Below are 17,034 nucleotides of genomic sequence, written 5' to 3' on the forward strand. Positions count from 1 at the left end.
AAAAAATGAAAAGGTACTTGTGCACCGCTGGGACCCTTAGATCTTCCGAATCGCAGCAAAGACAATCTGGGCTCTATTGATTAATGATATTAGCATAGCAGGTAGCGCTAAGTCGAAAAGCAGCGTGCTGGGTTATTGCCCATTGCTCTCACCCACTTGCAAGTAACGTAGATGGGTGTGTGTGTATGTGTGTGCGTGTGTGTGTGTGTGTTGGGGGGTGCAGCAAGTGATGGAATGGGATAATAACAGAGAGGTGAGCCTGGAAGGAGTGTGAGGGAGGGGAGTGGTGGGAGGAAAAAGGGAAACTGCAGGGTGGCTTTTCATTTGCAATTGTTTATGTAAAGTATCAGGTGTGATGCCCATTTTAGGGGAATAAGTAGCAATACAAGGTAATGAAAATGACAACAGAAATGTGAGATATGAAATGGGTAGAATTTCTCAAAGCTATTGGGCAATTAAATCAACTTAGACAACTGTGAAACCTGGAAAACATCAGTAAACTTTCTCTCTTTCTGCCTCTTTTCCCGACCTCCCGGCGTTAACAGTGGAAGTACCTGTTTTTGCATATTATAGTACGCCACAAATTACAAAACAGAAACAGTTCACTGTTTATGCTTTCACATATTTCTACAAAACTGAAAAAGAAAAACAGAAATGGGAAGTATTGATGTAAAAATACTTTTTTTACAGTACAGAATTTTTTAGGTGTCTGCACTTCTGACTTCTTTTTCACAGATATCTGTACTTTTTACCCCTTATATATTTCAAAATAGGCTTCTTAATCAAGGTTTAATGTATTTGAGGGAAGATTATACTTCACATCTCTTCATGCCTTCAAACATTTCACTGATCTGAGTATAAATGGAGGAAATAACAACACATAAAAGACAATCCTAGCATATTACCAGACCTTATTGTACACAAAGAGATGAAACAGGCAAAACTATGTAATTTATGCAACACCGATGGCGCTATATTCAAGAGTTAAAGTGGGCCGGAACTATAAGACACAGCATTTCTCTACATATTTCCATAAGTTGCGATACTTCAGCACTAGCTATAGAAGAGGCGCGAGCATAAATGGAGTAATATGTTGTGGCAGGTCCTTTTCAATGCAACAGCTCAACAAATATCAATAAATATTTTTTTTCTGTGCAGTCTGTTGCAGTTTGTTCCCAGCCACCTCTGTCTGTCAATGTCCTTCTTCCCCCACTCGTGAACAGAATCATAAACTCTTTAAATTTCTCTACTTGGAGCGGGAACTCTTCCCTGACCCAGAGTGGGAACTCCACACTTTTCTTGTTGAGAACTATGGCCTCGGACTTGGAGTGTCTAATTCTTATTCCCACCACAAACTCTTCCAGTCCAAGCTGGAACAACAGTTTTTAACCTGGGAGAAAGATATAGCGACAGTTGGTTCCAACAATAACCAGAGTGCCAGATTTTATCATTACTGAAACATTCACCCATTTACCAACAGACATAAATTCTAATTAGAAATAGAATTGGATTCACATAAGAAATCTACTTACATTACCAAACTCTAGTGACTTGTGTCTTTTTTGCAGTTATCCTCCTGAAAGTCTTTTTAAAAGGTTGTAATAACTATGATGTGGTCAGGGGCGACTCATCTGGTTGAAAACAAGAAATCTGACTCCAGTGGAAAAAACAGACCTCAGCGTTGTGACTTGAATAAATTAGTCATAAAGTGTCCATAGTTTTATCATATATTGCGTTACATTGTAGCACAATTGTGCTCAATTGTGCTACATTGTAGCTACAATGTAGCAATTGTGCTACATTGTAGCATAATATGTGATAAAATGAGGGTACGGCGTCCCTTGGTTTCTCAGCAACAATTACACCTCACTCATGATGTCTCGTTTTAAAATGACAATATGGTGACAGTGAAAGTGTTTTTTCACACTATTAAGTATTAGTAGGTATTAGTATGCATAAGGTATAAATGCATAAACTCCCTGCCTGAGCCTGGTTAGGGTTCCATCTTTCAAAAGGGAGTTTTTTCTTCCCACTGTTGCCAAGTCCTCACCCATACGGGTTGTCTGATTGTTGAGATTATTTTTTAATTTAATAGAAACAAGTCCCAAAAAAATAATTAGTGGTCATTCTTGAGCCATTGCATTTTTTTTATTAGCACTATTTATGTGGGTACATCATATTTAAGCTGGGATTTCCTTACCTGGATGACTGAGCATCCTAATTTTTTAGAAGGTCACGGTGTACATTACAGCCCATGTGCTCACAGCATTTGTTAGAGTTAAATTGTTAAATGTTTGTCATTTTTATGTTTACCATTTGTACAGTGTTTTAACTCTGATGAAAGAAATTCCACTGTCCTTCCCCCCAGATTCTCGAGGTTCTGGTTGGGGCTGTAATGTTTTATTGCAGATATATCCTATCTGGAAGATCTGCTTCTTTTGATGTAAGCTTCCTGCGTTTACGACCCTTTGGTCAGCAGGAGGTCTGACACACACACACTCTTACAGAAGTTCACACATATACATTTACATACAGTCCTTGTCTTTGTAACCAAAGGGGGTTGCAAGGGGAGGTGTTTAGTAAACTATTGTTTGAAGTTTGTCAATAAAAGGCAGCGAGAGGAGGCCACCATCGTGGTCATTTGTCGTGCTGGACACAGATGAGAGGCCTCCCTTGCGCAAGTAATGGATCGATTGACTGTCTTGTTTTCTTCACGATGAATAAGTCTCTTAAAATTAGCGGGGTTTGTGGAAACACAGACCCAACAGCATCCAACACACCAAATATTTGAAAACTCTGTTTTGGATTTCAGTGTGCACATTAAGCCTTGGCTCAGGACCTTTTCATAGCAACTAATCCAGATCATGCGCCAACATATTATTGACTAAATGCGTGTTCTGGATAAAACGTCTCATTGTTTCTGTTGGCTAAAGTTTGGCCTGTTTTTTGGCATCTTCTTTTTGCTGTGTAATGGTGTTTGTCTCTGAGGTGGGCGGATTGAGCCAAATTTCAATAGCAGTGATACCAACACTGGTCTGGTAATGGATTGATACTAGCGCAGTAGGATGAAAATTTTGTTTCTATCCTTGAAGATCAGTATGCATTTCACTGAATTGTGTTAAATACATTTTTGGGGGGAAATGAAAAAGAGAATAGATAGACGTGCACTATGAAATATTTCTCAACCTCTTGGTGTTGACTGTCTGTGACTTCCCGGATAATCATGTCAGATTTAACAAATGGATTGCCTTATTGCAGTCAAATTGCTAACTTTACACTGATACACATGCATATGTATGTCACCACATCTCGGGAAAATGGTTCCCTAAGAGACAGTCTCACCAATTCCCTACAGGGGAACCCTACAGGGTACCAAATGTAGAACCAGATAATGTTCCCATATAGAATAATAATAATTATGACAATAATGTATTTGAATACAGAACTGTCATGCTTTGAGAAGCATAACATAGAGTCCTTGCTGGTGTGTGTGTGTGTGTGTGTGTGTGTGTGTGTGTGTGTGTGTGTGTGTGTGTGTGTGTGTGTCAGAGAGAGTGGTGTTCCACACACATTTTGATTTGTGAGTGTGTCATTAAAGCAAGATAACAAAAATTGCTTTGCATATGTGAAAGCAAAAGGCAGTATCTGAAAAAGTAAGTCCTATAAGCTGCACTTTCTCCACTCACAAAAGGATATGCATAAACTCTTATGTTAAATGTCGAACAAAACAGTATTTAACAGCATGTCTGGATAGTTTCCTCTTCATTGCAAGTTAAGGACATTGTTGCTGCTTGTCACTGACACAGGAAGCTCTAGACATTGGTCAGGCAACCTGTCATTGTCTGCCAGGTCTCAACTCCACTTATTTGAGCCGCTGAAATGGACCATTTGACTGTGTTTGTATTGTTGGTGCCTTTTGAGCACCTGAAAAATTGTCTGGTTTTCTCTGTTTCTAACTGTACCAATAAACTATCCAAAAAGTCTGTGCTTGAGGTTTGGTTAATAAAATTATAGCAGTTTAATAGCTACTAGTTAGTAAAACAAACAGCACAGCACCAGTACGTTGATGAGTGCAACTTGCCAACTGTACTTGCTTGCCTTAGCAAGTGCTTTAGCCATGCATCTATCCATCCATTTTCTTCTGCTTATCCAAATTCATAGTTGCAGAGAGGTTGGAGTCGATCCCAGCTGTCAAAGGGTCAGAAGTAAACCCTGTACAGATTACCAGGGAGACAAACAATCATTCATGCTCATTTACACGTATACCTTGGAATCACTAATAAACCTAACAAGCATATCTTTGTACTGTGGGACAGAGTGCACACAGACATGAGAGGGAACATGCAAACTCTACAGCTGACCGGAGGATTCCAACCTAGGATCTTCTTGCTATGAGGCAACATTGCTAGCCTCCACGCTGCTCTTTGTCCAAATCATTCAGTCATTTTTGCCTCCAAAAAAATGCGGCATCCAATCTATGAATGTTGAGACCTCAGAATGTGAAATCCAGAACTAAGGTGCAATGACACAGTAGCATGTTCATCTTTTATGTACAGTCTATGTGTGAAAGGTGTAATGCAGCAGGAACGTGTTTTGTCAGTAGCAACTCTCTCTGTTTCCTCTCTTTCATTGTGTCTGTTCATGAAAGTTTGCATGCAGGCACTGTTGATCGTGGCCTATCAAGTGTCATCTGATTTGCATTCAGTGGATGCGTCATTATTCACAACATTTGATGTCCACAAAAACACATTAGACCTCCCTGTTTTGGTGCGGAGTGGCGTTGGCCGCAACCGCCCAGACATCATTTGTGCACCCAGATAGTCAAATGTAAATTGATATGTAAGAAAATGCCCCATTAACTTTTTCATTAATGGTTATAATGCATTCTGAGTGTCATCCGCGGGGCGGTGCGCTTCCCTGAGCAAGGCCGCACACACATGTGCTGCACACACAAACAACAAGGTCCCAAATACACAGAGAAACAGGCGCACAAATGTATGCTGATAATTCACTGAGGAAATCATGAAACACACTAAGAGAGAATTATTTACACACCTCCATCACTAAACTTCACATGTATTTATCTGAGTAGAATACCATTTTAAAGCAATTGTTTTATCACCTTTTCTTTTGGATTTTATCAATTCAAGCTTACAGATGTGTTAACAGGTATCTGAATGGACTCATGGTGGGATTAGTTTCCACATCCTTCCATTCGAGTTGCAGACCAGTGGCCTTGAGTGTGAGATGGCTCACCTGTGTTGTCACGCACAGACTCTCAGGTTTCTATGAGCTTGGAATTTGTGCTTTTTCTTTGCTAATGAATTTGACAAAGATGCACCAATTAGATCAGTCCCAACTTCTGATGACTTTGTATAAAGACTTGCTCTCTTGATAACTCTCTGCATTCATATTAATAGATTGAACTTAAGAACTTAGTAATTGAGAAAAATGCAGGTTATGAGTGTTGTTGTATGAGGTTTTTTTTTTTTATAGATTTTGATTTTACTTATTTATTTTTTTACTATGCAATATAAAGGAGGCCTCTTTAGGTTAATTACAGTTATAGTTTACTGCTGATTGATAAATGCAAGTTATTCACATCCTCCCTTTGTTTCTACTGCACATCCCTGTTTGGTGTACAGTTTTATGCAGTTTCACTTAATTTAGCTTTTATATATTATATGTACTGTTTGTATATTGTTTTTAATGTGCATTCTGTTATTAGCATTGTTCAATTCTTTTCTTCTACTTTGTTATTTGGCCACAATTGAATGAGCTGGTGGATCAGTAAGGTATGCTAAGTCCAAAGTCAGCATCACAAAGGTGGCGAGATCATCACGATAACTCATACTAAACACATTAGCCTGCTGACCTGTTGGACACATGCTTGCATTGCCTGACAGGTTGACAAGTGGTTGCTGGAGGTTGTTGACAGTTGCAAGCTGAAACCGACTGCAAAGAGATACACAGTACTGCACTGAAAAGGTTCTTGTAACTGCTTTGGTGGCTAGTAGGTTGCCATGGCCACCTGTAGTTTGAACAGAAGAAACCTGCTCTGCAAACTCACTGATTAGTGAAACTGTGAAAAGTGTGATGTAAATGATGTAAATGTTTCCCTTCAAAGTAAAAGTTGCATTTTTGGAAATGTGTTGCTACAGTGGTAAAGGTTTTTACTTTGAAGGTTATATCTACCAGGCTGTATTTCCAGTTTGCATCATAGTATTTTTTAGGCTTCACTACCACTCCATACATAATTGGCAAGTGCTTGCAGACATTTTGTTCATAGGGCTACACCATAGCCACAGAGTAGATTTAACACAGTACATCAATCTATGTGACAGTGTCATACCCACATGCGATGTTTTATTAAATCAGGTTTAAAGTTTCACATGAGAAACATTACAAATAATTGCTCCCTTGTCTTCTTCTTTCCCTTTATATTCTTTATAGATCTCTATCAGTAGTTTCTCTGATCATGTGATTAGTTCATTTTATGCAGAAGACGAGTCAAACAATAGATTAAGTGGGAATACAAACTGAAGTAGAGACAAACAAAGTTTAGGACCTCCAGTGTGACACCCTTTATGTTATCTGTCAACTAACACAAACAGCTACAGGGTGTTGAAGCTGCTTCATAGTTCACTCCTCAGGTGACAGCAGAAAACAAATAGAACAGTTGTATAATGGCTTGTGTTATGTTTCAGTTGTATTCTTTTACTTAATCGTCATGGATGGAGGTAGCTGTCTTTTTGTCCTCTATCCTGGTTCTTTACTTTATCTTTCTGCTCTTTGTGTTTATAAGAACATTTTGTGTTTTTGTATATATTTTCTTTGCTGTTCGCATGTTGTTGCTGTGTATTAGATTGAAAAACAAAACACCCAAGAAACTCTCTGAAAAGAAATGTGGTCAGATTCCAGGTTTTGTCTTTTCAGTACCGACACCATTTGTTATAATTGCTCATCAATGCAGCTTAAACTGGACCTTTTTCAACCAGTGTGGACAAACTGTAATAGTGAAACATTTACATTTGAGTTTCAGTTAATGAAATCATTGCATTTTGTGAGGCAAACGTATCTTCAAATGTTTTATTTTTTAAACCATGTTTTTAAAGTCCTGGTTACAGCAAATAGAAAAAAAATAATTAAAAATATTTATCTGATAAACAATTACATGAAGAAAATCAGTCATTTTAATTATAAGTTGTCCTGTTATCTCCTTTTCAACGTGTAGTACCTCCCACCTGTTTTTCTTTTTTTTTTATTTGTCTGTCCACACACAAGCTAACAGCATATATACACAAACACACCAATACTCCCACCAGCAATCACCGCCAGAGGTAATATGTCTATTGTTCGACCAGCACGTCAAGCACTTATCCCTGAGTGTTTGCAGGCTGCTGAAAGGAAAGAATTAAAGGTGTGTATGTGTAAATCATTCACACACACAGGTCGCTAGGCTGCAAAACCATGGCAACATTTACGGGATCAAGCACGAGTGGCAACTGTGTGATTTCAGTTTATTCTGACGTTTGTGTGTTTATGAACAGGTTGAAGCATGGAGACTGTAGATAACTTGGCACAATAACTAAGTTGGCCATGGAGCAGATGGAAACAAAAACAATAAAAAAAGAAACAAAACAATGGTGCAGATATTAGAGAAGAGCACAGTGAGATCCATGGATGCTTAGGTGAAGTTATTATCCAGTTATGGCACGCATAATGGCAACAAAGCTGTACGGTAAATTACAAACAGAAAACAAAGACCTGAGTTTTATGGGAGCCTTTGAGTCGCTTCAGGCATCTTAACTTTTTGTTGAAAAGGATTCTTCTTCTGCTTTTTGATTAAATGATGGTGTAGACGTCTATGAAAAGAAAGAATGAAAAGAAGAGTCAGTGTCATGTACAAATCTAGTGGCTTTCACCTGCACAAACTATTTTTACATTACAAACTGCATTCTGGAATAACAGCACAGATCATTACAATTTGCCTTTAGATATATTTTAAAAAATGCTTTTATTTTGGTTTGATTTTAGGACGCAAGCTGGAATGAAAAGCTTGGTGGTGGGCTGGATCCACACCTGGACCATATTTCACCAGGGTGCATACTAGAGAATGGATTGGATCATAGGTGAAAGTGTATTCTTACCTGGATAATGGTGAGCATATATATGTATATCTACATATCTATATAAATGTATATATATTTATGTGTTAATTTATGCTTAATTACCGGTAAACTGAACTTTAGTTAATAATTATTTGCTATTTACAGTTAAGTGATAATTAATGTTTACTTACCATCTTTAACATCTTTAATCAATGGAAACTGATGTTTATGGTTTTTGATGTATTTCACTCACAGTTTAGTTTTATAAGCACCCAAACAAGCTTTAGGAAGAGCTCAAGGGTGTAAATGCTCATAGGACTGTAGGACTTTAGTGTAATTATGCTTAATAAAAAGAGCTAGGTTTAACCCTAACCCTGAGGTGTCCTTCGTCCAGGTATCTACCTGTGAATGACTGGAATAGTGAGTAACGACTGTGTCACAGCATTGATGCTAAAGTAAACCCTGTGACTATTTCTGCCAACAGTATTTGAAGTGCTCTAAATGAGAAGGGGATCAGTGATGAGTTGAAAAACCATTATCACAAAACGACAGTCACATTCCCTAATCATTAGTACATATTATAGAATAATGTAAAATGTCCTTCAGAATGTCATATTTATTCTCTCTTATCAGCAGTGATACAATAGATAATATCCTTCCATAGATTCAGCAACTGGCATATTCTTTTTTACAAGGCCATCCTTGATCTGCTCCCATCTGACTTTGTATAGTTTGCTGTACGCAATTTTGTGGACACTCTTGCAAAACATATTTTAAATTTCATGATAAAAATGCATTAAAAATACCTTTGATGTTATTAACGAGAACACATTCAAAACTAAATGAACTACACATGTGTCTCATAAATCCCTAAGATGCACCAGAAGGGCCGTCAAAGCTGGTCATATATGCCTGGACAATCTTTGAGTGCATTTCCTAAAAAAGAATATAGTCAATGTAAATAGAGCCTGCAAATCTAAATAGACATTGCTACTCGGCTAAAGGAACATAATCTAAAATTCTGGATAGTTGCTTTCATGCACTGCAACATTACTGAGTGATTTTAAGGTGAAAGCCAGGATGAATATACTACATACTCGTGTAGTATGAGTAAGCGTTTCGGTTGTCTCTGGTGTCTGTACTGCTGTTTTATATTTGCTGCATCTGTTTCTGTTCATGGCTTCATGCACCAATAAGACAAGTGGTTATTAAAAAAACAAAAAAAAGAAAAAAAGTTTGTGGGAACAGAAGAGATTTTAAATTCTCCGGATTCAGCCCTAAAAACATAAAAAGGGACAATAATTCAGACTAAACAGGAAGCCACATTAATAGCTGTCCCCTGTCGGGCAGCTATCAGTCAGTGTTAGCGAATCCACAAAAGTTTGGCAGCCATCGCATGAACAGCTGGAGTTGTGATCATTCTTTCCATTTTCTTTGACACCTACTTAGAATAGATTAATGAAAAATGAAACGCCTTTCAGATGTTCTTTCTGCACTTGCTCACTCACTCCGCTTCACTCGTGCTATTAAATGTACTGTTAAGGAGTGAAGACATTAACAAAGTGCAACAGATAATGTGGACATTTTGTGCGTAAGCCGCGATATGAGAGATGTATTAATGGAGGGAAATTATTGCGCATTCAATTACGCCACAAAGCCTTCCAGAGAGGTTTGTGCGATTTTGCCGCGGCCTGTCACGACGGGGGTCCCCCCCCACCGCCACCACCACTACCACCACCTCGTCTGACTGATGAGCACCCTAATCTGCTAATGCTAATCTCAGCAAACGGAGTGGAGGTGGTTTCGATGTGTGTGTGTGTGTGTGTGTGTGTGTGTGTGTGGCGATGGTGGCGGCGGTGGTGGGGGGTTATCTGACGAGCCAAACGCCTCGACTCGCAGCTCGCTAACGGTGGCCAATAAAATTAAAGAGCCGGTGTGTGCCCGGGCGGCAGGGGAAGACGAGGGAGGAAATCAGAGATAGATAAACAAATAGAATCATAAAAAGGCAGGGCGCTGGTGAAGTGGTAATTCAGTGGGAGTTCATTAGGGGAGAGATGGAGGAATGAGGAGTGGAGGGCTAAACTGTGGATGACATTACCTCTAATGTGGCTCCCCTGCAGAGTTTGTGATAGGGTGGCCGTTCCCGGCGAAAATAGGGTTTTTAGCATGACGCCACGCTCACAAAGACAAACTCCCACTAAATAGGATTTTTTTTTCTTAAGCATTGTACTATTTTATTCCCGAAAAACATCTCCAAATGGGGTTTTCAAATGCGCTCAGGCATACAGCCAAGTTGAGACAACATGGACAAATGAGTTTTGTGGTGTGGCAAATTTGTACAGCGCAATGATGTTTGGAGCACTGAGCCTAAAGCAACATTTTTCTGTCATAAAAAAGAAAAAGAAAAAAACAGACCACCCATCAGTTGCATTCCATCAATTATACTAATATGAAACAGGACTTGTTCTGGACAGAGTGCAATTGTTGTCTGTCTAATGTGAAGCTGCTCAACATTCACTGACCAATTAACCTGTCAGCACTTTTTCTTGATGCTGAAATGTTCATTTTTCCTCCTCATTTTTCATGTCAGTGAGCATCATTTAATCACTTAAAGGGTCACTTCACCCAATTTACCAAAAAAGATATTTTCTCCCGTAGGTCTATCTGTATCTATCCATGAAGAAAGATTTGGATTTATTTGTTGAGATTGTCATTGTTCCCCAGACCTCTTTCTCTACCCTGTGCCTAATGTATTTCCACTTAACTTTTCAAGCCCTGTCATTTTTTACCTTTCTAACACATACCCTCGGGCATCCCAGTCCCCTGGCCAATCCCTTCTTATATACACCCATGTGTAGACAAGCTTCTACAGTAAGTCTGTCACAACCAAATCTCACTTCTTAAGAACGTGGTGACACATAATGTTAAAGGAAAATGGCAAAGGAAACTCAGCTGGGATCTTTATAGTGTTTTTCTGTTACATTTATAGATAATGGTGGCTCTAATCAAACACAAGATTCTTAAACTCTCAGTAAGGAGACCAGATCTATTTTCTTACTCCTCCCAGTTCAAGTTATCTATGGTGGGTGCTGCAGGACAAACAACTCTGGCTGCCATTCATCTGTAGTGAGTGTAGTGCTGTTTTTGCAGTTGTTAGCTGCTGTTGGCTGCTGTTAGTAAACCTTTCTTTGAAGTGTATGTAACAGTTATGTTGCCCCTTTCCTTTGCATTTTCGCTCCTTTGCTGAATGGGACCCTGCTGATAAAACTGATAAAACAGTTATGAACCTTCATATCTTGAGTCTGAAGGTGCAGACGCAAATTAAAATGAGTCTCCACGGCACTCAAACACCTATGAGCTCTCTTCTCCTCCATGTTTGGTCTACTATATATGTGGCTGGCTACATAAAAAGTGATTAGGTGTTTAAAATCAATGTACACACTAACATCTGAACGAGTCACATTAAATGTCACCCAAAATTGTGTTGGTTGTAGGTAAGCATGATCAGGAATCAGATGAACTAATCTTAATGCAGTGAACTGATGCATTTCTTCATATCCAATTCAACTATCTCATAGAGACTACGCTATTTAAGCTCCTTTATTCCATATTTGGTGTGCTTATGCAAGCCGCTTTGCAACAACTGCAACAACTGCTCAGAGATTACCTCCTCCATTCATGCAGCATGTGAATGCATGTGAGCATTGTCTTAAATGTTTGATTCCTGCTCTGTTCTGACAGGAACTCCACACTCCAATAGAAAAAAAATCAAACAGGTATTTTTGGTTAATTGAATTTTTTTCATAATGATTTTGTTCCTCACTTCATATGATCTTCCTTCATCCCACAGAGAATACACAAAAACCTACATAGTTACAGAAAATATGTTTACAGTTAGGGCTGGGTTAATTTTTACTTGTTAAACGTCTTCTAGTTTCTAAAACTACGCTTGTTTAGCTAAAATGTCATGCGACCCTACCCCCTAGTGCTTCCCCAACTAATGTGAGTATTTAGTAGTTATATACAAAACATACAGTTTGCTAATATTTCCTCCCCTAACTTCAGCCAGTCACAGCAGATGGCCCCGCCCCTCCATGAGCCTGGTTCTGCTGCAGGTTTCTTCCTGTTAAAAGGGAGTTTTTCCTTCTCACTGTCGCCAAAGTGCTTGCACATAGGGGGTCATATGATTGTTGGGTTTTTCTCTGTTGTATTATTGTGGTTGTGTTTTGGTGTTGTATAAATAAAATGGAACTGAATTGAATTGTGTGTGTGTAATGTGTAGTGCCTTTCCGACTTTCCCCTAGTTGCCTCTTTGCCATTACTTTGCTCCATTTTAAAGAGAAGCCTGATTATGGAAATTTAGGAGTGGCAACTTAAAAAGAACGCATAAAACATGAAGCATTCTATGTGAAATTAGTTAAAAAACAGCAAATTCAAAGATCTTTGAATCCAGTTTCTTTGTTCATCAATAGATGCCAAAGGGATTACAAGTGAAAGAAGTGCTAGCAGCACCAGCATTATCTGTCTCTGTTGTCTGCCATCTACCTCTGGATGTATTTGTGAGACGTCACTTCGTCTGTAAACAAATTTGTGTTGCTCTTAGCGTTCTGGCGGATTTGTTGTCTGGTGGAGTGTATTTAGCAGATGAAACGTGTTGTTGTGACAAGCATGATGGAACACATATGTCGCCGAGGGCCATCCTCCCTGCCTCCCGTCTCGTGGCTACATAAGCAACTGATTGTGTTTTTCGGAGGGAGTGTGCGGTGACGAATGTGAAGGCTGTTGTTTTGTCGTGTGAGCTGCTGGTGTCTCATGGTGCTTTAATTTTATCCGAAGCATGTGTGCATGTGTGTTGGTATGGGTAAGAGTTGTTTATTCCTTTCTTTCTCTCCATTATGACATTCTTCGTTTTCAGCCTAGCATCTCTACTCTTGTCTTCCTCTCCTTTTTTCCGTCCTTCTCTCCTCTTCTCTCCACTCCTCTCCTGTCCCTGACTGTTATCCAGCACTTTAGAGTAGATGTAATTGCTCAGACAGAGCAGGCGTTCAGAGCACTGTCGATGTAAATGCTGCTCCATGGCAGTGGCTGACTTAATGAACAGCAGGGCTCGCAGCCCTCTGGCAGCACTTAAACTTTAAAACATCTATTATTGAGGCGTGAGAAAAAAACAGAGTGGCCAGCACTGACCCCTCTCTCATCCCTCTCTTTTTATATCTCTAGTCATGCCAGTGGAAGGGTTGATGTTGTTGAAAGATAAAGGTGCTGTGTGTATCCTTTTTTAACTTCAGTATCCTTGTAATGTATCCTTTTTTAATCTCTGTTAATTTATTATAACTCAATCTGAAAAGCACATCACATCTACTTTTCTTTGGCTTCAGCACTGAGCTTCCTCTGTTACGTCTTGCCATTAATACAAATATAATATTCTTTGCTTTAGAAAAACATCAGACGGGGACAGATAAATCTATTAGAAGGTCTTAGGATGAAGTTGAACTATGGGCTCAACTACTATACAACAGAGTATATTGGAACACGGAGCTTTTAAACAACACATGACTTCATGTTTTGGTAGAGATGCACCTATAGTATAGGTCCTTATTAGGCTAGTTTACGTGTCATATTTAAAATGGGTTCTCATGATTCATTTCAATGTGTTCCACAGGAAAATGAGTTAAAGTAATTTTAAAAAATTACACTTACATCACAGAGTCATTAAACAGCTGAAATTAGTTTGCTGTGGCTTTACATATGCATGATCCAGTGTAACACTTTGAGCTTCCTGGATGTCTTAAATTATGCACTGTTATTACCCATTATTAGACAATATGACATCTCTCCCTTTCCTATTTCTTTCCAGTCTTTTGCACTTGAGACAATAGGTTAGAACAAGTCTGATGGTGTTGTTTTCAACGCACAGCTAGTGATGTGTGAATCATGAACAAATCGTTCAATACTCGAGAATCACTTTACTGACTCGTGAATCATGATTCACAAGCCCAACTGACTCACTGACTCATCCCTGTCGCTGTTAGCAAACTAATTTCATTAGTAGAAATATATCTAGCTTAAAATTAAAATTGTGTGAAAAAAAACAACAGCCAGTTTCTTAACAAAAACATTTCTGCTCTGAACTGGAAGAAAAACCCCTGAGTAGAAAGCTCACATCAAGACAATAGCTCCTCGGTTCACAGTAGCATCGCTCAGCTAACATGCTAACAACACATTTGAGTTACTCACCCCCTCCTTTTTGATCCTATGCAACCCATATCCGATCACGGTGTGACAGTGTGAACGGCACAAATCCGATATTTTCAAATCCGATCTGGGTCACTTTCGTATGTGGTACTGAATCCGATACATATCCGATGTTTTAGAAAGCGACTGCTGTGTGAATGGTCATGTCGCATTAAATCCGTCTTTTACGTCACTGACACAAGACAGACGCCAATTATCAGCGCCGGAGAAGACATCGCGAATGCTTCCTGTCCATCCAGTGTAGATGTTAGTGAAACTGTTGGGAAGACAACGTTGGAGAAACGTGAACATTTTATTTGTACTGTATAATCGGCAGATTCTGACAGAAATCTGCAACTATCCTTTGAAGCACCGCTCCTCTCTAAAACAGCAATAAGGATAATTATTAGGTTATTTACATTATTATGTAAATAACAAAATAACTTAAAGCAAAAATTGGGAAACGTAAAGTCCGAAGTCTTTATATTAAGGGCCATCAGTCAAACAATATTGTTTGCTCTGGGTCTAAACAGAGCCGTTGTGTGTGACGTCTAGGGATGGGTATCGTTTAGGTTTTATTCGATACCGGTGCCAAACCGGTACTTTTGAAACGGTGCCGGTGCTTAAACGGTGCTCAAACCGGTGCTTAAAGAATGGAGAACACAAAATTGGTCCAAAAACCTCTCATGTTCAGCTGTTCTTTTGTAAAAAGATAACAATGTTAGCCTTTTCTGCAGCTATGGGGCATATATGGTATCATTTTTGACTGGAAGCAGTGCTTAAACAATGGAAAAGACACAAACTTTGTCCAAAAACCTCTCATGTTTAACTGTTTTCCACTTTTTCTTTGGTCATTTTAGCCTGTTTGGCCAGGGTGAAGGGAGTATCTGCCATCAAACAAGAAGACAGCCGCATGTAGCTATGATGATGTTTGCTAGTTCACCTTACATGCATTAATTTAATAACGTGGTTAGCCTACTCAACGTAAATTACACACGAACAACATTAAGCTACTCACGCGGAGAAGAACGGGTGCTGCTGCCATCATCATCCGTCATCATTTCTGCTACACTGGCAGGGCTAGTGGCCAGGACTCTACTCTTCGGGTTTTTGGGGGATGTTGCAAACTCGGGGTCCGATAACAGGCAGGACACCCGCAGTAGATGTGCATGGTGTGAGGTCTCGCAGCAAGCTATCAAATACGGCGCATTTCTCGGCTTTTAAAAAAAACGCTATGCGTCGCCAGGTGTTTCATCAGATTTGAGGTGTTACCTCCTTTGACAGTATCACAGTATCACCTTAAAGCACTTGTTGCAGGCTGCTGAGTTTGCATATTTTGCTGTGAAGTACAGCCAGACTTTTGACCGCTTCGCCTTGGGCATTTTTAATCTGTAGCTCTGCTCTAAAGGAACGCACGTACCTGGACCCGCCTACTATCCTTGGAAACGTAAAATGATTGGCTAGAATCTAAAGTGTATGACATCTCAGGAAAAAAAAAAGCACCGAAATAAAGCACCGAAATGTGCGCTGCTTTTCGGTCTGGTTACTACTGTTTATGACAGAACCGATACCGGTACCCATCCCTAGTGACGTCTTCTTTTGCGCATGCGGGCCCCTTTGAGCGTTCACACTAGAGCATGTTTGCTGTCGCATTTTATCTGTAGTGTGAACAAGCAGACAAAAAAATCAGATTTAATCAAAAAATCGGAATTGAGCATTAAGACCTGCAGTGTGAATGTAGCCTAAGTCTCCAAAAACACCAGAAAAAGTCACCAGATTTGTTGCTAGTTGCTTTTTAGAAAAAAGTCGCTAAGGGGGTCTGAAAACTCGCTAAATATAGCGACAAAGTCGCTAAGTTGGCAACACTGATCGTAGCGTAAGCGAATCACTCACTCACCCCCTCCCTTACTGTGCTGAATCGTAGCGTAAGCGAATCACTCACTCACTCACTCACCCCCTGTCACTACCCGATCCGTACCGGAAACCCGATCGGTACCCCGCATGCGCGAAAGGTGTCTACTTCCAGTCGAAGCGTTTTACGATAGTTACGGGTCAGAGTATCTATTAAGATGTTAAGAATAATAAGTATCTCTTAAAATGTTTCCAATAATGAAGCATTTCAATATAATGTAGACAAAAAACGAAAAATAAAAAGATACGGATCCGGACTCCCCGATCCTTACTGCGCATGTGCAAAGTCGGACCGCTATCACTGTCAATTGTCAGTAAACACTTCATCTGGCTGATGAATCTACACGTGAGATATTACAAAGTCTGTATTATTAACTCTGTAATTAGGCGCCATTCTTCTTATTTTACGGCGCTGTTGTTCAATCGGGGAACGCTCTCTGTTGAGGAGAAAAGCATGAATTTCTTTGTATACGGATTATCCATTGTTTAAATGTCCCGGTAGTCGAAAAGGAGACAGAGCTGCTGAGAAATCCAAGGAGCTAACTGGGCGCTAACCGTATCATTCAAATATATTGAATGTCGCAATGTTGGCAAAGAGAGGAATTGACGTAAGATTTGCTCATGCGGGGTACCGATCGGGTTTCCGGTACGGATCGGGTAGTGATATATAGTGACACCCCCTCCCTCCTGGCTCACAGCTTCTTCTTCTTCTTGGTTGGCAACCAATGTTAAGGCGCATTACCGCCCCCTGGCTCACAGCTCAGTGGACATTTAAATA

General features: G+C 39.6%; 1 protein-coding gene across 5 annotated transcripts in view; it reads left to right on the plus strand.

The window, feature by feature from the left end:
* Window positions 1–17,034, plus strand: part of LOC147315466 (uncharacterized) — a 496,228-nt gene that overhangs the window by 115,987 nt on the left and 363,207 nt on the right. Inside the window, exon 3 of one of the 5 annotated variants that reach the window (XM_086258292.1) lies at window positions 8,038–8,160. The exons of the other annotated variants lie outside the window; for them this stretch is intronic. The gene's annotated coding sequence lies outside the window, so the exon portion shown is untranslated. The remainder of the gene's footprint in view (window positions 1–8,037; window positions 8,161–17,034) is intronic. 5 annotated transcript variants of the gene reach the window in all.

This window comes from Aulonocara sp. 'chitande type north' Nkhata Bay, linkage group LG13, assembly GCF_057382095.1.
Source record: "Aulonocara sp. 'chitande type north' Nkhata Bay isolate Kocher_YH1m ecotype deep benthic linkage group LG13, A_spYH_male_GT1.1, whole genome shotgun sequence".
Taxonomy (NCBI): domain Eukaryota; kingdom Metazoa; phylum Chordata; class Actinopteri; order Cichliformes; family Cichlidae; genus Aulonocara; species Aulonocara sp. 'chitande type north' Nkhata Bay.